The following is a 25,053-nucleotide window of genomic DNA, read 5'->3' as shown; positions in this document are numbered from 1 at the left end:
CCTCTGTCTCTCCCGGGACGGAGATCCGAGAGAGTAGTTCGAATTGGGTATCAGAGATTGGTTACTTTGCAGAAGCTATACAAGATCGTTGATGGAAGTTTTACAATTGATAGTGAGAAGTTTAGAGATGCTGTTGGTTTTTTTTTTTTTTAATCGTTTATTTTGCCAAGATTTGTTTTTTTTATACATTTTTGAAATTCACAATAAACAATGAATTTGAGTAAAATGTGTTAGAGATACTGTTGGATTGGCAACTATGTGATTTTGTTACTAGGTGTTATTGACAAATCCACGATCACTTAATTGCCAACCTAACATATCGTTCATACGAATAATCCTCGTTTGGTATTTTATTTATTAGTTGTCATTGGAAAATGATGAATAAATTTCAAGCTGTAACGAGGATGATGAGTGGAATTTTGTTTTTGAATTGCAGAAATATTCCCTGCAATTTCATGTAATATTTAGTGCTATTGTGTTTTATGCCCGTTTCTATATATTATGTTCAATCTGTTGGGTTGACAACGTGATTGCAGATTTTGTCACTAGGTGTTATTGACAAATCCACGATCACTTAGTTGCTAACCTAATATATCGTTCATACGAATAATCCTCGTTTGGAATTATATTTATTAGTTGGCATTGGAAAATGATGAATAAATTTCAAGCTGTAACGAGGATGATGAGTGGAATTTTTTAATGCTATTGTGTTTTATGCCCGTTTCTATATATTATGTTCAATCTGTTGGGTTGGCAACCACGCGATAGCAGATTTTGTCAATACCACCTAATGGCAAAATCGTCAATCACTTAGTTACCAACCCAGTAAATATTTGAACAAGGTAATTGTATTATTAGTATTTCAACTGATAAATTATAGTACAAAAATAAGTGTCTTGGCCGTAGTTGTAAAGAAGTCAAGATTTTCATTCGTCAATTGGAAGAAAATTAGTCAACTCGTTAATAGGAATCCCAATCTCTTTAGTGTAATATTATAATTATGTACTTGTTGCAGAACCAATTTTCTAGTTAACAGATTGACAAACATGATGCAGATGTAGGAAATACATTAGCTTGACACTAATTCGGTATCTTATGTAATATTAGGTTAGAAACTAAGTGATCGTGGCTTTTATCAGTACCACCAAAACAAAACAAAAACAAAATCCACAATAGCTTGGTTGTCAACCCAATAAATATTTGAACAAGGTAATTGTATTATTAATATTTTAATTGGTAAATTGTAGTACAAAGATAACTGTCCTGGCAGTAGTTATAAAGAAGCCATTTCTCATTCATCGACTGGAAGAAAATTAGAAAATTAACTGCAATTCCAATCTCTTAAGTGTAATATTATAATTATGTATTTGTTGTAGAACTGACTTTCTGGTTAAGAGTTAACTCGATTAACAGATTGACAGACACGATGCAGATGTAGAAAATACATCAGCTTGACACTAATTCCGTATTGCATATAATATTAGGTTGGCAACTAAGTGATTGCTGATTTTATCATTAGGTGCTATTGACAAAATCCGCAACCATTTAGTTGCCAACCCAATATATTCTTGCTGTTTATGTATATGTCCCTATATATTTGAATATGATTTCACCGAAGGATGTTATCTGTATAATAAGTAATCGTTATTACGTGTAGAAAATGGGAATTTTCGACGATAATTTATCGCAAGATTTACAACCAGACGTGCAATTTTAAATAAACCATATCGCGCAAAAGCGACATATTTCTTGACATTACCTTGCTAATGTATCTGAACAGTTCACATATCCCATATATTTTAATGTAACATAAAATATAGCACAGTTGAAATATTTTCGATATAAATGATTTTCATACGACGCAGAGAGTATTTTGAATAGACAAAAATCGAATGAAGAGGACGCTGGAGGAAAAAAAAAGAAAAATTGAGAGAGAGCAAGAAGGATCGGCTTGACGTTTGACGTTGGCCGCCGGCCACTGACAGTGCTCCTCTCCCTTTCCAATCGTCTGACAGGGCGCCGTTAAAAATGATGCGCCGTCAGTGGCTCGGCTAAAGCACAAAATAGTTTTTCACTCTCGGAAAAACACGGTTTTTTGTCCACGTCGACGGCCCTGAATCTGCCTCTTCCTTTCTGTTTCATCGTTATTCTTGAATCATAGGGAAATTTAGAGAGAAACGAATAAATTTATAGAAAATTCAATGAAATATCATTGAGAATAAAATAATGACGCTTTTGCCATATGAAATATCTTTCTTATTAATTTAAGCAGCTTTCAAATTGACTGGAAGTCTCGAGGGAAGGAAAGCAGGCAAACAGGGTCGTTTCTCTATTAAAGTTTGTCTCGCTCGCGATTCCATGAATGGCACTGGAGACCGTGGAACCCTTCCGGACAGACATTTAACTCGCTCTCGTTAAATACACAAAATTAATGCGGCGCCTGGACACGGCTTGCCTCGGAAGAAAAGAGATCCCAGTAGCACGCACTGCGCGCGAGCTTTTACAAAGATAGGGTAAATGAATCTTTTTCTTCTAATAAAAATTCTCTTTACAAATATTATCTACAGTTCCTCTAATTTTAGAAAAATCAATTTGATATTTTATAATTATTTCTAGCAAGTAAAGAAAAGTAGAGCAAAACTCCTGTGACTAAATAATTTGATTGTTAATTCTCCTTGAAGCATAGTCGTAGCAATGTTAAACCTGTGACCACGACAATGAGACCAAAATTACTCTCCAAATTCTGTTTACTAATTTCAAACATAAAAGATATAACTTAGAAAAAACGAAGCTGGCACCCCGCTTGGGGTAGCCACCCACATGCTATATTTATTTTTATTTTATTTTTTTTTTCACCAATAAGATATAACACTTTACCAAATGTCCTTCAGGACAAATTGTAAAAAAAAAACAAAATAAAAATAAAAAAAGCTAATTTCAACCTGCGATAATTCTTGTAATAAAAACTTCCTTTTTTTAACATAAATTTTTGTAATTTTACAGAAATCAACAACATCAAATATTTTATATCCATCCTTGTGTGAGAAAAGAAAATTAAAGAAACTCGTATGACTAAATAATTTGTATTTTGTAATTGCAGGACAGTGATAGCAAAGGGTGAAGAATGAAAACAGCCACGGGCCGTGGACAGAGGGAGGAGGATAGTGGGAAGGGTAGGTGCGGTATTTCTTGTCCAGTCCAGACTGCTTGCTCCCTGGTCAAACAGTGTGTCGCCTTGGGTATTTATCGGGTAAGTTCTCACCTCAGGCTCATTTGTCTTTTCGCCGCGGGGAGTTGTCCAGGAGGGGTTAAACCTAGAGGTGAAAGTTCTGTGGCAGCAAAGAGAACACAGGTTATTCCACTGCGTATATCTGCTATTGAAATTCTTTGCTTATTGCCATCTGTATCTCTGATTCATATTCATCTTTACAGAAATGGTATCGAAACAAGACAATTTAGAAGAGCGAGAGAATGTACAAATCATACAAATACTTTAAATAAACATACATACACGTTGACATGCATATAAAATGGAACACGAGAAGATTGAGGTTAGACGAAGCTGGAATTAATCGCGATCACTCGTCTGTCTCTTGGTTACGAACAGTCGCTTATTGTTCAAATTCCTTATATTTCACAGTACAAAGATATTATTTCCTGAAGTAGAAAAATAAGTTTTCATACCAACAAGATTAATCATTACAAAATATTAAAAATATCGAAATATCAAAGTACAACGAGATATTTGACATTAACGCTAGAACTACCACACTAGCCAAATCGATGTTTTACAATTTTATTTTAAAATTCCTACTTCGTGTTATAATGTAATATAGTGATTTCGTCCATCCTTAATTATTCAAAAGAATTTTTATCATGGAATGTTTTGTATATTTTATACTTGTACATTTTAGTCTCCCATAATTGTATAAACATCTACAGAATACTTATTAACACTGGAACTACCACACTAGTCAAATTGACGTTTTACAATTTTATTTTAAAATTCTTACTTCGTGTTATAATGTACTATAGTGATTTCGTCCATCCTTAATTATTCAAACGAGTTCTTATCACTGAATGTTTTGTATATTTTGTACTTGCACATTTTAATCTCCCGTAATTGTATAAACACCTACAGAATACTTATTAACACTGGAACTACCACACCAGTTAAATTGACGTTTTACAATTTTACTTTAAAATTCCTACTTTATGTTATATTTTTTTCCACAATGATGTAACGACTTTCGCATAACTAAAGGATAATATAATGAATTTCACGTTGTCTTTTATGTATTCAAATTGAAAATAATTTTGTGTCAAGGTTACTTATACCAATACTAGTCAAAATGACTGATCCTACAATTCTATAAATATGGCAACCCTCGTTCAGTGATGATGATCCCAGATGGATCAATAATACCAAAAATATACTACATAGCATTGAATTGCTTCTGTAAAACAATAATAAATCAATAAATATAAAAGTATTCTATTATTAGATATTTTTTAAAGACCAGTCATTTTCACTGCTTTTGGTAGAAATAGCTTCTATTGGTAGTTCTAATGTTAAATATCTCACTGCACTTTGATATTTCGATATTTTTATAGACAAAACTTGCAGCTAAATATCGAAAATATCTGAACGTGTTATAAAACGCTTACATTGGAAAAAATGTGAAGCGGCGTACGCGTTATCACGCGCGTCACCTTGTATCTTATCGAGGCGAGCTCGAGCGCATAAACTCGGCAGCTCGCGCGCATGCAAAGCGGCTGGGTCTTTTTTTCTCAAGGTTTCACTGCTTAGACGTAGCTCGCGCGCATAATGTACGCTTGGATGCGAAGGAAAAAACAGATTACGCGGCCGTGCCGCGGACGTTATTAATGACACGCGCGCCGGCCGCATAATATTCATTACCACAAATAGTTGATTATGTACGTTGGCTCATATTTTACCAACGGCCGACAAAGGACGTTGCTACGCGGCGGAGGCCATGACGAATTAATCTACTGATTAAAGCAATCCCTCTGACACCACTGGCTGCTACCACACATTTAATACGTCACCGGGAATCAAATCTCGTCCGCCCTTGCCGATTTTTTGCCAGCATCCGCGGTCAGCATCTCGCTTCTTCCTCTCCGCTCCACGACCACGCGAATTCCTTTCTTCCTTTGAGAATCGAGTCTCGGCCACTGTTCGATCTCGTTAGCCTCGAGAGAGTACCATCGCCTTATCGCCATTAACTCGCGCCCGATTCCGCCGCGTATCGTTGGATAGATTTTCCTGGCCAGGCGGTGGAATGTTGATACCGAGACGCTGATGGCGACGTGCAACCTTTGATCGGTAAGAGAAAAATGGTGATCGATGACGACGAGGATGCGTGAGTGAATGCGCTAGGTGAGTCGAGATCGTGTTGAGATTCGCCGTGCATGATGATTGCATCATGCGTTTGCTGGCCAGATGGAATTCTGTTTAGATCCTTGAAGAATTGTGGAATTATGCTGTTGTAAATCGTTGCCGCGGTATTGTGGCTCTCGGAATTGCTATGGATATTTTATTGAACGAAGAAGAGGTAGTTGGTGGATTTAGGTATATGGAATGATGAATTGAAAATACACGAATACATAACCTAATCTCAACCTAACCTCAATGAAATACATTTGCAATTTAGGATTTGTACAACTTTTTGTAGAATTGCAACCAGATACAATTACGCGAATGAGTAGCGCTGGTTAACGCTTTAATTTACGACCCTGTCATGAGGATTCTTCCTGTCAAGACAAATATAAAAACGTATTATAATGTAACAATTTGAATAGTGTAAGGTCTAAATTACTCTAAAGTAGATTAATTAACATTTAAAAAAATTAGAATCGACAAATTGCGACGGGGGAATATAAAATACGAAAGATCCAGTGACCGATTCCTAACCTAACTTTCCTTTCACGCATCGCCAATTTGCGATATCAATTAACAGTTGAAGCTTGCAATTTGCAGGATTTGCATTGGAAAGGTAGAAGGGAAGGCTTACAAATCGCTTTTAAATGAATGAACTGGCGGCGCGAGACAGAATCCGCCGGGCGGATCGGCCACGAAATGTCCGTTTTATTAAGACGCGCAGCGGGATAACTTATTACAATTCACGTAACAGATTCCGTCAATGTTTATAGCCGGCGAGATTTCATCCATCACCATTTTTCAGTATATCTGCGATCATCCATCACGAACGCTCTGGAATCCCGGGGTGGGCTTGACGCGCTAGCCTGCCCTTCCGAGCTAACAACTTGTTCCTGTTGACACTATCGAAAGCGTAGCCACTTATGGATCATCATACACGATTTATCTCGCGACTGATCACGATTGTCCACAGGAGCGGTTAGTCTGCATCGAAAGAAATTCGTTCGAATCGATATCGCACGCTGTGATAAAAACCTGAGAAGTTTGTACTACTGAAAGTTTTCGAAGATATGAAAGATCTGCAGAATTTCTCGTTTCATTGTTAAATGTATTGATACTTTGTAAGATTGTTGGAATAACTTTCCTCGTTATAAAGGGGATGTTGAAGTAATTGCTTCAAGAAAAGCTATACATCTTTTTCTTTTGTATTGCAGGGACCTGGAGATCGCTGTTATGAAGAGAATAGAATTTAATGATACAAGAATTCAAAACAAACAGAGGTTCATATTATTGTGGCCTTGAAGGTAAATGTTGTTTTGAGCTACAAGGTGTACAAACAGAATAATTATGAGTAGATTCCTATTGCTGTTTTTTGTAGTCCTCAGCTAGAGTTACACACCAAGATTAACATTTTGGTAATGTGCTTTGCCATAAATATATAAACAGGCTAACTATTCAATTCTTTTGTATTGCAATACTAAAAGAGTTATGATGTGGACATAGTCATAGACTATACCTGTACTTATACTTATATCAATATATTTTTCTATTACAAATTCATCCTCTTGTTCCTCTACCAGTCAACTTCAACAATATCATGTATTAAATTAATACATAATGATAACAATTTATTTAATTTTGACCTCATACACTATACCTGTACTTGTACTTGTAATTATTTTAATATATTTTTCTATTGCAAATTCATCCAGTGGTTCCTCCATCAGTCAATCCCAACAATATCACACATTAAATTAATAAATAATGATAACAATTTATTTAATTTTGACCTCATACACTATACTTGTACCTATACTTATTTCAATATATTTTTCCATTACAAATTCATCCACTGGTTCCTCTATCAGTCAAGCTCAACAATATTCTACATTAAACTAATAAATAATGATAACAATTTATTTAATTTTGACCTCATACACTATACCTGTACTTGTAATTATTTCAATATATTTTTCTATTGCAAATTCATCCAGTGGTTCCTCCATCAGTCAATCCCAACAATATCACACATTAAATTAATAAATAATGATAACAATTTATTTAATTTTGGCCTCATACACTATACCTGTACTTGTACTTGTACTTATTTCAATATATTTTTCTATTGCAAATACATTCACTGGTTCCTCTATCAGCCAACTTCAACAGGAGACAATAGTAATGTAAGTCAATGCACTGTTATTTCTCAGAAAATAATATCCTGCTTTTAGAATAATATTAGGTTGTTCCAAAAGTTTCTTTCGTTTCATAAGTGAAATAATAGATGCACAACATTTTTTATTTTATATTATTTCATGGATTTATGTGTGACCTATTTTGCAGTAATAGAATAAAGTGAATTAAACGTAATTCAATAAAATAATATAAAACAAAGAACGTTGTGCATCAACTATTTCCTTATAAAACGAAAGCAACTGTTGGGACAACCTAATTTATAAAAATTCATTGCATTTCGTTGGAATCATGAAAACGTATCGAGCTAAGAAATAAAGAAATGTAACTTAAGTAAATATGGAACAATACTTTTGACTTACACTGTTATAACTTCCAGCTCGTTATAAATTTATGCATCCGAAGAAAAGGACTGAAAATTCCTATAATCGCATTATGTATTAATGTAAACAATTTTTTCCCTTTATATTTATAATAGAGAAGATAATGTACTTTGACGTCGAAGAAACAAATATCCTTAAAAGTCCTTTAATCATAGATGTCTATCAAGAACCAGCTAATTCCCGTCTAACCAATAAAACGTCCTTTATCTTCCTAATATCCAGCCAAACGCATTATCATTATCCTATTAATTTCAAACCGAATTAATCACTAGTACCATACCAGTGGAGAATCAACTTTCGTTGCCGTAGAAAATTAAAAGCATCGATAAGAACAGGCGATAACGGTAGGGAACAAGGTGACACCCATTTTGCTATCGAGCCGGAATCGAGGAAAAATTCGTCGGTTTGGCGATTAGGCGCGATCGTTAACACCGACGAACGACATTTTCGACGATCTTGACGCGAGAAATAGGGTGGAAAAAGGGGGGCGGGTGGGAAGGCGAGTCGGAAGCGGTGTCCTTAAAGCTCCACCGCGAGAAAAGAAGCGCGTGCACACGCGAAAGCGCACTTAGCGTCACGAATTGATATCGAGTCGCGGGTCACGTGACTGGAAACATCAAAGCTGCACGCCGTGTATACTTTGTATCGGGGTTACCTCTGAAAGCCGATTGGTCGAGCCGGCGATTCGCGTAGCGTATCACGTGGCACGCCTTCTGGTCACGCGAGTCGTCTTTGTTTCAACTTGGAAAGGGGGTAAAAAGTTTCGCGCGAGCCAAGCTACGTTCCACACCCCTACTCTCGAAGTATGGTTACACGGGGTGGGCGATCGATTTACCCTCCAACTTGACAATTATTGAATTTCAAAATTCATTTGAAAATTGGGCAACATGGTTTCCTACTTTTCTCTTTTTCATAAGATATTTCAAATGTTTTCATCATTCTGAATCGAACACAGTGTTTTATTGGTTTCCTTTTTCACAATAAGCAACTCTCTTGGAGGCAGTCCATTTTCAAAAGTTATTGGAAATTATCAAGCATTCGGCAATAAAATAAGAAATGACGAATGCTCGTTAACACTTTGACTGCCACGTGAGTCATATTTGGTCCACGGTTTCTCCTGTGACGCCACGGTGGTCATTGGAACGCTTCAATTTCTTACAATTGTAAAAATTGAATGAAAATTGAGAGCTAGGGCATCTTCAATATAACCGATAAATAGAAGATACTTTGAAATAAATGTGCCCCATTGAACGATTAAACGTTTTTATTAGAACATCAATAAAAAAAATGAGGACAAATCTTGCATCTAACTGTACACTGTGTTTGCATACATATCTTCGAGGGGTAACCTACAAATATTATTATAAACACACCTTAGAAAATAATCGTAAATACTGCTTTATGATCATATAGTTGAGGTTAGAAGTGTGAAAATACCTTACTGTTATATATAATGAGCAAATACTGATTACTAATATCTTCTACACGTTTCAACGATATACTCTGCACGTTTTGGTTGCGACGAAACAACGAATGCGAATGGTTTGTTGAAATAAACGAAGCCTTGTTATAATATGTCGCTATCAGCTGTTACCAAGGCGCCATGGTGGTCACCCGCGGCCACCAATAAGATAAACGGTCCATTGGGGAAGAATGTTGTCTTGCATTATCAATTTATTATTATTTGACCATTATATGCTTTGAATAATAAAAATACTCCCGTGGCGTCAGCGAAATGTGTGATTTCAAAGTGTTAAATTATTTCTATTGCTACTGAAGGTTTTGAAATGTTACTAACGCTACACACGACGTCATTGCAAAGTTATCTTCAATTCGTCTTGATGTCGCTTAAGACATCATATACATAACATAAGAAATAGATATTGACAAGCAAAACTGAATCGTTGGCCTTGAAATTATCTTCAAGGTATTCTCACAGATACTTCGTAGGTAAGTCAGATGCTGAATTTAAGCAAGACCCGGTATATGAGTACGTGAACAAGAGAGGCATAACATTGTCCAAAATTAGAGCAACCGATAATTACTAAAGCAGTATTTTTGTCCTTTTATATCCACTTTCCTCAAATTCTTTTCATAAACCACGAAAGTACGTTGCTTCGTACGAAATCGATGCGGAAATCCAAATACAATTGGCAAGTGATTTTCACATTTAAGAAAGCTAAAGCCGTGGTGTCCTGAGCGAAACATGTGATTTCCGCGTGACAGTCAAAGTGTTAAATGAAACGATGCAACTCTACTCTTCTCTGGTCTGATCTCTCTGTATGAACTTCGACGCCTAAGATTCCTAACCTCAGATAAATTACAGATAGAACTTGTGATCGTCTTGAGCGATTAATTGCGGTATGAATCGATGGTTAGGTTGGCGAAATGGAATTCTGGAAAGTGACATAGTCGTCGCTGAATGGGTACCTTTGAATAAACATTTATTTGGAAAAGTTCAAGAATTGCAGAAATGCTACTATACTAAGTATTCAAATGTCTTCAAGTCCCTCTCATTATATTTATTTATATTGCGAAGATCACACCTATCCGAAGACTATTAATGTAACAATAAACAATAATTTAAACTATCGTTTTTCCAACCATTCAGGCACCTTTTATATCGCAACGGTAGGGAAGATACCAATGCCAAACAAACCTCTCACGCGGAAACACTGACTAAACTGAATTATGCAAGCCATTGCAATTAATTAGCCTTTACAAGATTTATAGGAAGAATCGCAATTATAAGTGACGTTAGCTGCACCGACCAAGGGTATAATTTCCTTCCTGCAGCAAAAGAAGAAACAAAAAAAAACAGAAAGTCCAAAGTGTTAAGAAAATTTGTTGAAAAATTCGATAGAACGTTGTAAAAAAAAAAAGAAGCACCATGTTTGTATTTCTAGTGGCAATTGTATCGTGTCCGAGTGCCTTAAAAATATTCCTTCGCTGCCTCTTTCAACGACTGTAACGTATTCGACGAATATTCGACGAACCTTGTTATTAGCTGATATCGCAATCTCGTGATCGAGTGTGTGTCGGTTGGTCCTCGATGGGCTGAAATTGCTCGAATAACAAGCAGCGTAGCTCGTTTCCGTGGCCGAATGGGCTTCCACATATAAAACAAGCCTGGGACGATAGACGCGTAATTATATAGCGACCAACGTCCCACCCCGTCGTATGTATTACGCGTGCGATTCCGAAAAACAGATATTAGAAAAACGACTGGCTCGCGATTCCAGATAGCCGGCCAGCACCGTTGACAGCTCGACTTTGTTTCACCCGATATATCTAGCTTCTCATTCCCGAGCTTCTTCCATTTTGATATTGATATCTAAAATTTCCTTGTTTCATTCAACGATGAAACAATTTTCTGTTTACTAAATTTGTTCATTTGAAGGTCATAGGAAGAAAACACGATTAGCACATTTTTGTGGATTTAGTTTAATGTCACCTTGTAGTTGAGCAACGTTAAAAGATGTAAGTTTTTTTAGGTAGCTTTATAGGTTATAAGGTAGCTGACAAGTTGGTACAGCTTCATGTAACGTTATAAGAATTATTTATTATTGAGAATTTTGGATCTTAATAGCCGAAATAATGGTATAGGAATACCAAATTTACACTTAGAATTTATATTACGATAGTTATATATCTATTCGATAAACGATCTCAAAGATATTCATCGATACACACTTGCAGGGGTCTAACCTTCTTCCATAGCAGACCATTAACCGAACAGTTTACATTCCTTTGTTTTCGAGACGCTGCGCACACACATACTTCTATACACTGATATTCACATGCAAGTATCCCTACCGCGCAGCTAACCTAGTCCAGCACATAAAATTCTACATATCTCAATATTGAAACTTTGAAGGAAATGAGAAGACACATATTCAGCTCCAAAATCAAATATAAAGAGAATTTTACTAACGTTGGATTGGTCGATGATATACCGAATCTTAAAATCGTTTGTTTCTAAAAAATAGCAAATGTGACTTATCGTGTTCTTTCCTTGTAGCCTACATTTATCACAGATTTACATTTAAACAGGGAGAGATAATAGTTAATCGATGGTGGAGTTTTCTTGGAAACATATTAATTCAAAGAGTAGCTATATCATAAATGATAATGCATGAAAAGATATACAGGTGAATTTAAATGGAAGAAAATATTGCATCGTGTCACGCTTGAACTGTGAGACTTGCATCTGCTTGCAATTTTTTCTGCAGAACCCGTGCTTAAGCAGTCGATTTATGCAGGGTTGGATGCTTTCAACGTGGCTGTGCTCCGGACGGCTCTCATCAGGGCAGATGTCTTCATTTTTCTGGCCAAAGGCTATTCTTATATCGACGTTATAATCACGAATTTCGTCGCTGAACGACGCTGAACTTTTAATGTGCGCATCTGCCCTCTTGATTGTATAATCACCTGGTTATAAATCGGCCGCGAGCACGTATCATCACAATTTCAGGCTGCGTGTAACTCAAAAACATTACGACGAATTTATTCCCCTTTATAATCTTTGAGGTTAAGAAACCTTCAAATTGATATTTCTTCCAAGAACAATGATCTTCAATTACACGTCAATAGAATCCTAAACTCCTAGACAACATCAATCCTATGAATTTTAAATAAATGTTCAATTCTGAAAAGATTTACAAATTAAAATAAGAATTTGCAAGTATCAACAACGACTCTTCCATATGTTTCTCAGACATAACAAACTTTTTTAGGTTAGGAAAATACTCAAAGAATGCGTTACAATTAGGAAAAGAAGTCCCATAGAAGACAAATCTTCCCCTCAAATTTAAAGAAAAATATCGCACAAGATCCATCCAAGAAACTTTTGATATTTAAAATTCTTTCTAAAGAAACTTAAATTTCTAAACGATAGGAAACCACCAGTTTTATTTCCCATAAGAAGAATTTCCTAAATCTACATTTTCCTACACTGTGTCCAAATCACTTCCAAATAGAATCAGAAATAATAGGAAAAATTGGTGAAAAAGGGTCAATCAGAGACACAAAGAGCAGAGAAAATTCCGTTAGCCTGGAGCAAGGACGATAACACGGAGGCGGGTGACGGGGATGGTCGGTGAAAAATACTGAAACCGTTTGGAAACGATACGTTTCTCGTGCACAGCTCTCGTACGGCCAAAGTACAACTTATCTTTCCGCGGGCTAATAGAATAGCGAGCTGTGTACCTTTTGCAAGGGGTGGGATCGACGCGTTCTCGCGGCAAGGCGAGCACCGGCTGGGGCTTCTTCGTCGCGGTTTCCCGTCCCCGTTTTGTGGCATTCGAATTGCAAATACCAGAATGTTTGCATGTTGTTGTCACCGCATCGGTACCCGGAGGGGACACGGAGAGAAGCGGCATACAGAAAGAGCAGGGTAGGAGGAGGAAGAAGAAGAAGAGGGAGGCTGAGAAGGAGGAAGAACTCCTCAAGAGGAAATAGAGAGGAACCGACTCAAGTCTCAGATAAAGACGAATAAAAATAGGCGAGTGAGCGGAGAGATAGAGGGTGCAGGATGGAGACGGTGTTTCCTGCCCGAGGAACATTAGCGCCCTCGATACTCACCCCCCAAACTCTCCCTCTCCGTTCCGCCACCCACGCCCGCAGGACCAAGCTCCTCTGCCCAACCGTGTGCCTCTCTTTTCGTCCGCTTGACAGATGCACGGCCATCCTCTCGATCCTTAGATTGTTCTATTTATTTCTCTACCTTTTTCTGTATTTTATTTCTGTATATTTGTTTTCTCTCGGTAATGAAGAAGCTGCACTTGCTTCGTTTAGTATTTCTTTTTTTCTGAAGGATGTAGAGTCGCAGGATTTAACTGTAATTTTAAGTACGTTCGTTTCGTGCTAGATCAGAGAACAGACGATGGTAGGAGAAATAAGTAACATTGTTTTAGATTGAGGTTAGGTTGTTTAGGTTAAGTTTCTTTCGTTTTGGAAGATGATAATAGACGAACAATTTCTGTTTTATATTATTTTATTCATTTCGTTGTATTTTTATTATTATGCTCGTGCATAATTCAATAAACTAAAACTATTATTTGCTTTAGAACGAAAGAAACTTTTCGGACAATCTAGTGATTGATAAATACGAATGTTTATGCAGATTTGTGATTTTATAGAAATGATTCAAACGAATGGATTGACAATAGAGAATATTTCATATAGTTTTCAATATTATGTTCAGTATTTATCCTGCAGTCATAAATAAATAATCATCCAATAATTCATTCATTAATGAGTGCTTTACCATAACGAGGATCTTTGATAATTATCACATGGCTTTGGTATAGAAATAAATATACTTTCGATTGACAGAGATACTTCTATAGTAGTTTGAAAGTATTTGAAAATATTTTTCAGTGATTTAGGCTGCTTGTTTGAAGCTCTGACAAAAAAAGTATAAAATTCAATAATTTTATATTTTGATCTTCCCTCGAAAATTGGTGTATTTCCTTCGAATTTCTTTTTTCACCCAACAACAGTTCATCGCGTTTGGCTGAATGAAATATTCGTGCAATGCCTTTACTTATCTCGGCTGTAGTGAAATCGCCTGTCGTTACTGGAGAATCGATAGAGAGGACGCTGGTTTTTAGCGAACTTAGCCATCGCTAAGTAGAAACGAAACCATGTTACAACCTCTAAACACCAAAAATCTTCACCTTTATCACTGAAGAATCCATAGACTCTTTTTTAGAAATCGTAAATATGAACGATAGTAAATATAACATTTCTGAAAACCATAAATTTTATGCTTTCTCGTTTGACGAATACCAGAGAGAGGGAGAGAGAGAGAGAAAGAACAGTGGAGGGTGTCGGCCAAGGAAACCGGATGTCTCGCGAGATCCAGTCGCACGATTTGTTTCGCTGTTGCTCGTAGCCAAGTTATAAAGTTCCCCCTATCTGCCAGAGAAGATACGTCTTTCCTCTTTGCCTGGGGAGCGTTTATCGCGCGATTCCATATTGAAAAGCGCGGATACGGCAGGAAGGATCTCGCACCAAGTCTCTTTGAACTTCTTCGCGACTACTTATTGCGAGATCTAGATGTCGCATTTGAACAGACTCCTGCTCGTTTTTTACGAGATTCGCCGTATGTTCCTCTTCTCTGTATGTAAATAAAAATGTGTAAAATATATATATACATATACATATATATATAGTTTTATTTCATTTTTATTTTTATTTTATTATATATATATATATATATATATATATATATATATATATATAATATAATAATATATACAATAATATATAAATATATATTATATATAATATATATATAATTGTGTGTGTGTGTGTGTGTGTGTGTGTTTGTGTGTGTGTATTTCAGAAATATTCTCTCCATTCTTGAATAAATCATTATATACAAAAAGAGAGCGTTCTTTGTTTCTTTGATCCTTTTTTTGAGGTTAGGTGGGGTTTGATGCTTTGTTATTACGCTGTTCATACAGACAGCTAAGAATATTGGGAAATACTTTCTCTGTCCTTGAAACCATTAGGCATAAAAATGCTACGTGATACGATAAAAGACATTTTCGGCCTCTTTCGACCTTTTGTTATCGCGATATGAAATAAAACGGTGAGAAACCTTAAGTCCCCATCGCATGAACTCACAAACAGACCTATCAAAGCAGAAGTTGGCCGATTAAACGAAGCGAGTATACGAGGCATGGAATTCTTTCTAAAATTTCAGTAAAATTCCCGGTCGTGGCACGATAATCGCACGGACAGGATGCTGCGAGGTAAACGCCGGATATCTGGCGTCTGTCCCTATTATGGCTGCCATTTCGCTGGCCCCGGACATGCTGGTCGCCGCATTACAGTAATACAGCCTAATAATAGAGTGGCTAAGAAACGAGAAAGATGGAAACAGGGGAAAAAGAGAGAGAGTGGAACTATGTCGTGAAAGAAGAGAGGCCCCGATTGGATGCCCCAGGCCCGTAATTGCAGCCGTACCATGATTATTGGTGGCGGAGGGGCTCCGATCACGATCGAGAGACTCCGCAAGCTTGGATCTCGGCCGATCGTTCCTTCCAACCGTCCCTTTCCAAACGTGCACGACCGGCTAAACACACCCATTACACTGAAAATGCGACTTTGATGATTGGGTGCGAGCCTCTCCTTCGCGTGTTCCCTTCATGGCGGACGCTTTATCGCCGATTCAAACCGGCGATCGCTGTCGTTCACTGTTACTCTTTTGGTACCGTGTTGATGATTCCTCGGTGGACGTGGGAGGGCTCTCGGTGAATTGTTTCACCACCATGGTGGTATGGCATTTTTCTTAATGCTTTTTACCTCGTGACGTAATCGGTGGATCATTGACTGGCCGAGGGAGCCGGAGGATCGCGTTTGTTCGACGAGTGCTACGTCTGTTTGATGAGCTCGCTAGATAGTAGAAATTACACAGCTTCGGGGGAAAATGCGTGGAATGGGTTTGTAGACTTTTCTCCCAGTCGCCGCTTTTTCTACTTTGTGACGTAACTGTTGTGGTATTAGGTAGTGGGAGGAGCGATTGAGTCATAATTCGGTGGAACGATCGTTATTATAGAGAATCAATTTTTTATGTTTTTCCATAGAATATAGGAAGATACATTGAATAGAAGTTTCTTTCTTTAAGATATTTAAAACTTTAACCAGCGTTCTAACGTACACGCGATTTCGCTCTGCCATTTGTTGTCGGTCGTCCTCACGTTTACGTCACTTTAGCTTTTTTTCTTTCAATTTACTCGACGCTTAAGCGTTTCACGTTCTATTGAAGTGAAACGATTTACAAATACAGTGAAAAGACCGGCAATTTGTGAACCTACAGGTGAGTCAATGATGAAGAAATGATCATAATCCTGATTTCTGCAACTGTATAGGGCAATCAGAAGATAAATAAATATCATGCATAAGCTGTTGAGGAAAATATTAGGTTGGCATGATCACTAGTCCCTACATGCAAAGTTCATACGACTTCTAACGACGCTTTTTTCTTTTGGCGTCCGCCACGTGTTAATTATCTGAGAGTATTCATGATATGGTGAAACTGAACTGTATCTGTGTGAATCAATTAAATATCGAACTCCAACACCTATTTAATAACATAAGCGTACAAAATAAATTAGAATAATACGATGAAGATATAACAGTTGTGGTGGATACAATGCAATTTTGCCAAAAAGTGTATCGTAATTATAAAATAATAGTCTGAGTGGAAAGTGCTTATGGGTTATAATTATAATAAATACTATTTACAAAGCTAAATTTTAATTTTAGGAATTATACTAATGTGTTTTCATCGAGCTTCAAAATTATTGAATGCTATGAATTTCTAGGAAAAATGCCACTTACCTTGGTGACGCTGAGGGTCAGCTACCTTTCGGTTTTCGTCGCCTTAACGTTATTTTAACATTTGTCCGCACAACAGGCCAGTTGCTGCAAGTTCTTGCTTTTATTACAGGTCACACGGAAGCGGGCGGTCAACCTGCAATTAATTTCAATTATAAAAATATCATTGCCTTTTATGGCAGTGGCAGGTGCTTAGCGGTCAGAGGTTAGCTTTTTGCTTGAACCGTTCTCATGGTTTCCGTGTGTCTTTGCCGAAATCACGCCCGAGAACTCGTTCTCGTTGCTGAGATTAATTTCGCACGGGTTGTTCCCAGAAAAGACGACTACTTTCCCAGTAAGTTTGCTTTTTGTCGAAAATATTTCACTGGGAAATCCTTATGTTTGGTTGATGATAAGAAATTTCTAGATCGCGTTGGCTGACATTTCCAAGGAGATTCTCAACACATTATGATGATTGTTAAGATAAGAGAAAATTGATGCATTGAGGCAAAACGTATTTTACATTTACATTTTATGCTTACAATTCATATTTTCATAGAATATTTATATTTTGTAGATAATATAATTTACATTGAAAATTACATTTAGTTATTGTACCAAAAGTTTCTTTTGTTTTATAAGGAAATAATAGATGCATAAAATTGTTGTTTTGTATTATTTTATTGAATTGTATGATCCTTTTTGTTCCAATAGAACTTTGATCACTCACCAGTACAATAAAATGGATCATATGTTATTCAATAAAATAATACATGCTATATTTATTTTTTTATTTTTATTTTTTTTTTTCTTCACCAACAAGATATAACACTTTACCAAATGTCCATAAGGACAAATTGTAAAATAACCAAAATAAAATAAAAAAAATAAAATAATAGGAAACAAAGAATGTTGTGCATCAATTATTTCCTCATAAAACAAAAGAAACTTTTGGGACAACCTAATGAGTTCTGTGTATCATATGTTACAATTCACAGAATGACTGTTAACGTTTTCTAAAGGAAAGTTACTTTTTTTTAGAATTTCAATAAATTTCTAAAGTGAAAATGTTTGTTAATGCTCGATTGAGGTTAGGTTAAATAAATTTCACGTTCGGATGTGAACTGATTACTTTAACGAGAAATCGTAGCCAGGGAGAAGAAGGAACTCCAGATACCTGAACTAATTATCCTCATTCCACTATAATTAATACAGTTCTACAGTTATTTCTGTATTCTAAATATCGCCAACATGCTTGGAAGGAAATTAAATTACGAATCTCCGCTACTTTTTACACCCTCGTCCTTTCAACCCCTTCGCAACGATGCTTTAAACCAATCTACACCTCGGATCGTAGTCCACAGTACTCCCTAACTGAAACTCGGTGAACAGTTACTTTTTCCTGGCTTTCAAAGCGAAACAGACGAAAGCAAGGCGGCAAATTAACCGCTTAAAGTCCGTTTGCTACAATCGCTTGGGGGTTTCCAGTGAACTGGCGTTACATCGATCCCATTGTCGTCGAAAGACGGCCCTCACCGGCAAGAAAAAGGCTCCATTGTTCCGCCGCTAATAGTCCGTTAATTCCCGGCGTACATTGTGCGCGATATTCCTCGGCGGCTCTGGGGATCGGTTAAATCGAATCATAAAAGAATCATAATTAACCGGTCTTTTGTTGCCGCGGTAGAGACGCCGAGACGAGAAACCGCCTCGCGTTGCCGCTCTCTCTCCTCTTCTTCGTCCGCCAAATTGCCACTTCCGACTTTCGCTGGCCCGCTAATTTTGAATAATATCTCGCGCGGTCACCCGTACCGGATGTAGATTTATAATCATAAGCGGCTGATCTGCGGCTGGACTACGACGGAATTGATAGACACCTTACGACAATCTTTTCATCTTTGTTTCTTACTTGTACTCCATATTCGCTTTCTCATATTCTGTAACCTTATTTCGATATTCCTAACCTATATCTTCTATCCTGATTGCCATAACCTGTATCTCCTTGAACTTGAAAATTCCATGTTCTTTATCCAATGTCTATTATCTGTTAGTACTGAAGCTACCACGCCAGTCAAATTGACTGGTTTTATTATTTTATTTTAAAATTCCTACCTTATATTTTTTCCCGCAATGACATTTTAATCTCCCGTAATTGTATAAACATCTACAGAATACTTATTAACACTGGAACTACCACACCAGTCAAATTGACGTTTTACAATTTTATTTTAAAATTCTTACTTCGTGTTATAATGTAATATAGTGATTTCGCCCATCCTTAATTATTCAAACGAGTTCTTATCACTGAATGTTTTGTATATTTTGTACTTGCACATTTTAATCTCCCGTAATTGTATAAACACCTACAGAATACTTATTAACACTGGAACTACCACACCAGTCAAATTGACGTTTTACAATTTTATTTTAAAATTCTTACTTCGTGTTATAATGTAATATAGTGATTTCGCCCATCCTTAATTATTCAAACGAGTTCTTATCACTGAATGTTTTGTATATTTTGTACTTGCACATTTTAATCTCCCGTAATTGTATAAACACCTACAGAATACTTATTAACATTGGAATTACCACACCAGTTAAATTGACGTTTTACAATTTTACTTTAAAATTCCTACTTTATGTTATATTTTTTTCCACAATGATGTAACGACTTTCGCATAACTAAAGGATAATATAATGAATTTCACGTTGTCTTTTATGTATTCAAACTGGAAATAATTTTGTGTCAAGGTTACTTATACCAAACTAGTCAAAATGACTGATCCTACAATTTTATAAATAAGGCAACCCTCGTTCAGTGATAATGATCCCAGATGGATCAATAATACCAAACATGTACTACATAGCATTGAATTGCTTCTGTAAGAAAGTAATAAATCAATAAATATAAAAATATTCTATTATTAGATATTTTTTAAAGACCAGTCATTTTCACTGCTTTTGCTAGAAATAGCTTCGTGTTAACTATCGTTAGTTCCAGTGTTAGACTATAGTGGGTGAATTTGAAGAAACTTTCCATCGTAAAAGAACTAACAAATCCACAACTAGTTCACGTCATTTCCAATTTCCTCTGATTTTTCCAACTATTTATTTACATAATTATTTATTAACGAATCTTTCTATGAAACTTTTAGAAATGATCCGAAGAGGGCGAAATGAACGACCACGCATTCTATTCGAAGAATATTCTGTCCAAATAACGGTATATATTATCTTACTTCCGCAGCAGCACTGGAAAGCAACTGCGTACAAAACTGCGCTCTAAAAAGAATGAACAGAGAAAGAGAGAGAGAGGGAGGGGGGAGAGAGATGGAACGAGGCTGATCGAAATAAATCCGAGGCACGTATCGTTGAACCCGCAGCGTCTGTACTTTAAAACAACTAAAAGAGGAAAGCGGTCGCGAAGCTCTGGGGCCCATTTAAATCTGTTGAATGGCTGGAAGGAGCAGAGCAACCTTCTCTTTCAGCGCGGGGATTCGGCAACAAAGGCAGAGGTTTTACTTTTAAATTTAGTACACGCCTGGCTTCCTCCGCCTCTCCGCGGCGCTCGCTGCTTCACCGTAGCCTTGCGACTGGTTGGTAAGTAAAATAGGGATTTAGATCCTGCTCGAGTTTATTACTCGAACTTAGTCTGCCGGTTGAATACGATAAATCAGCTTTCGGTAAATTGTTCGCAATGATCCAGGCATGAATCACGATCAGCCTTGTCATTGTTTTTAACCTGAAGATCAACAAATTATGCGAACCCTACGGAAAAATAACGAGATAAATAGCCTACACCTTCTTATTTTTTAAGAATTAATTAAATAATTAGTAAAGTATTAAGGGTTCATTTTGGTATAGTGTGTATAAAGATCTGGTATTATATTGGAAAATTTGTTTTAATTGTTGTTTTACGCAAAGTTTTTTCGCAAGGAATGGAACTAATGTCTCTTTGATTTCAATTTCGTATCTGTAAATTTCATCTGTTAAATTTAATTAACGAGAACACTACAATTGGAATTTTTTAAGTTACAGTACAGAAATATGTAAGTTTCATATACAGTGGGTACAAAATGTATTTGTACATAGTGTTATTTTCAATGGGACATCCTTCCATCAAGTTCTTTTCATTTTCATGGCAACAAATTTTTATAGTGATATAAAAGTACTGCTAAATGATGTAGGATTTAATATACATGAATGTATATTAATTAAAATTAGTATGTGGATGCTATAGTAAATACAATGATGTGCAAATACATTTTGCTATCACTATATGTGTAATTTGTATGTTTCAAACAGATTTGTATATAACAATATCAGTGACACTGATAAATGGGAAAAGTTAATTAACGAGAACACTACAATCAGAATTTTGTAAGTTTTGATTTAAAAATTGAGAAATAATAATTACTAGAAATGTATTTCTCTACTGACACAATGATAAGTAAATAAACTAAAAATTTAAGACATATAGATACGTAACTTCAAAGTAATACAAAACTATATATGAACATATTCGGTTTTGTCAATACCACTTAATGACAAAATGATAACAATTTATTTGATTTTGACCACATACACTATATCTGTACTTATACCTATACCTATTTCAATATATTTTTCTATACAAATTCATCCACTGGTTCCTCTATCAGTCAAGCTCAACAATATTCTACATTAAACTAATAAATAATGATAACAATTTATTTAATTTTGACCTCATACACTATACCTGTACTTGTACTTGTAATTATTTCAATATATTTTTCTATTGCAAATTCATCCAGTGGTTCCTCCATCAGTCAACCTCTACAATATCATGCATTAAATTAATAAATAATGATAACAATTGATTTGATTTTGGCCTCATACATTATACCTGTATTTTTACTTATTTCAATATATTTTTCTATTACAAATTAATCCACTAGTTTCTCTATCAGTCAACCTCAACAGAATATGAAACTAACACTGACTAATTTTTGAGCAAACTTCAAGAAGCTAAATGTAAACTTCAGAACCTTACACAATACAAGAATGGATCCTAAGATTATGTTAAACAACACATCCTTGTCCTTGACGAAACAGAGCAGGGTTTATCCTAAATGTGTTCCCAAATACATTATCCTAATGAATTAGAAGCCGGCCGGGCCGATTCGAGCTACGGCCGAAGTTCAATTAACTTTAAGAATCAGGTGACATATTTAATTTCCCCGGAATAATGAGAGTGGATTCGGGAAGGGTGAGCAGGCGAGATAGAGCGAGCAGGAGTGCCGGAAGGAGACGCCCGGTCCTTCATGCCGCTGTGTTGGCTGAAAAGAGAACAGCTGGAAACTTATCGCCGTGCAGGAAGAAACCCTGCGAGACTTATTTAGAAAATGGGAAACGCTCCTGTTAATCGGGCCGCCGTTGTTACTTCGTCAAACCGATCAGTCGTTCAATGCGAGAATTTGTAGATTAAAATGGACCTCGAGATCAGTTGAAAAATATAGACGATTATAAAGAATTGTTTCCAGAAACCTTCATTGTGCACAGGTGGTTTTGAAATTTTCATTAAGACTAAAACTAAAATTAAAAACAAGTTTTGCAAATTTTTTCCAATGATTAAATATTGCACTAAAATAAAATTCTTTGTAAATTAATATTTATAAAGTTGGTCATAAAAGTCTTCTTATACATCATAAAAACATCATTTTCGTTCGCATAAAATGATACAGAATTTGACTGCTAAGTTAGTGCATTCTATTAGGTTGATCTAGGTTGGTATATGTCAATACCACTTAATGACAAAATCCACAATCACTTAGTTGCCAAGCCAATATTTTAAGACGATTCAAAGCAGCTGCATTCTGTCTTTATGTGTCAAGAAACAAAATACAGTGCCTAGAAAGCCTTACACCTGCTTTATTTGAACTAAAATGACCCCTTTACAAGATCTGGCAGACTTTCGTGTTTCACTGTATATACACGTCCACTAACCTGAACTAAAATTCCAGTCTGCGTAACTTCAGTCTAAAATACTGTCTTTTAAACATTCTATAATTCCCTATTCACAATACATTAGAGAGAAAAGGGCAACTTGACCAGTTGAAACTCCCGGCGGAAAGTCAGAGCTGTTTTTGTTCCAGATGGAAGTTCGAGTCGTAAACTTTTTTGCGGGACGATTAGTCGCGGGAGAGAAGCAACACGGTCGGGACGGCGGGATCCGCTGTCACAGCAGGATTTTGTCAGGAAGCTTTTATCCCTTCGCAAGGAGTAAATCGTGCGGTCGCCGCGTACATCTATTTGTCACTTGGCCCGCCTCGTGGACGTCACGACGTGGAAGACGGCAGTGGCGAGGGCCAAACACCACGTAACCTTCCTCCAGGAGGCTCGCCCTCACCCCCTGGGACCACTCCATCTTTCCTCCTCCGGTTCGATCCTCCAGCAAGAGGAATTGGTAACCTTTCGTTAAAGAGGTAATTTGTGCCAACGTCGATCGACCGTCTTCACCAAACTTTTGTACACCTTCGTTCTACCTTGTTTCTCGTCCAAGACGTTACCTGGTCAGTGACTGGCTGTGCATCCAAATTATTTATACAAATCCATTTTATTTATGAATATGAATTTTATATGCAGGAAGATGTGAAGGTATGAGAATGCACGTAATATGTAAAAATTTGGAACAATAGTACTTTCTCTATGTCTTTTGGTTTATATATTTTATTAATTAATAATAAAGTATATGTATTTGAATGATTAATTTTTAAATTCAGTAAAGTTTGATTTTATTTTAGTAATTAGTTTTAAGCTGATAATATTTATGTTTTTGGTAACATTAATTAATTGGATAATTTTAATATATAGAATTAGATATATGGATTTATAAATGATGAATATTTGATTAATCGATTTTATTATTTAATATTGTTATTTTTAATATCAATAATTTTTTCCTTTTTAAGACCTAATTAACTTTACTGTTAGGACGAGACGGTTTAGCTTTAATTTCTTATTGTTTAATTATTTATTATCAAAAGGTAAAGTCATTTAATTCTGGAATATTAATAGTTATTTTAAATCCATTGGAAGATTCAAGTTTACTAACAATTTGTCCTTATGGACATTTGGTAAAGTGTTATATCTTATTGGTGAAGAAAAAAAAATAAAATAAAAATAAATATAGCATGTGGGTGGCTACCCCCAGCGGGGTGCCAGCTTCGTTTTTTCTAAGTTATATCTTTTATGGAAATCTCATATCTATCAGATAAAGTTTCTATCTAGATTTCATCTTTTTAATTATGCGCATGAAAATATGAATTTGCATAAATATCCATACTCTATTTATCAACGCAAAAAGCGTGTTAAATGTAATATGAGTATTCCACTTTGGACAACTTGTATTGTTGTATTGGACAACTTTCTATGCGATTTTACGTGCTTTGTTTCAGAAACTAGCCACAAAACCACTCGTTGAACTTCATTCAAATATGTGTAAGTCATGAATTGCCCCAGCTTTCATTTACACTCCTTTTTTGTTATTTACATTTATTTATTATAAATACATTCTCTGTCTATCTTTATTTATTCTTTACTCCTATCACTTATTTACATCAATTTTATTGCATCGTGCAATCCACTTGGCGAAATCTCAAATTGAACAGAGCAAGATTAACAATAGGAAAGTACATTCCACAATTGACGATTTTATTTTCCAAAGCATAGACAAATGGACCTGTGAATCGGGTGAACAACGTGAAC

At 36.0% G+C, this 25,053-nt stretch overlaps 2 long non-coding RNA genes across 2 annotated transcripts in view; both read right to left on the bottom strand.

Annotated features, from left to right (window-relative positions):
• The window catches only part of LOC132915540 (uncharacterized), a 289,361-nt gene that overhangs the window by 148,781 nt on the left and 115,527 nt on the right, over positions 1 to 25,053 (bottom strand). The window lies entirely within an intron of this gene.
• LOC132915539 (uncharacterized) lies at positions 7,153 to 22,266 on the bottom strand. Its single transcript, XR_009659891.1, has 2 exons — positions 22,205 to 22,266; positions 7,153 to 7,211 (listed from the first exon to the last, which is right to left on the bottom strand). It is a non-coding gene; the product is annotated as an uncharacterized LOC132915539 (long non-coding RNA).

The sequence above is a fragment of the Bombus pascuorum genome, chromosome 17 (assembly GCF_905332965.1).
Source record: "Bombus pascuorum chromosome 17, iyBomPasc1.1, whole genome shotgun sequence".
NCBI classification, from domain to species: domain Eukaryota; kingdom Metazoa; phylum Arthropoda; class Insecta; order Hymenoptera; family Apidae; genus Bombus; species Bombus pascuorum.
The sequence above is the reverse complement of the archived record's forward strand: the minus strand, read 5'-3'. Positions and strand labels throughout refer to the sequence as shown.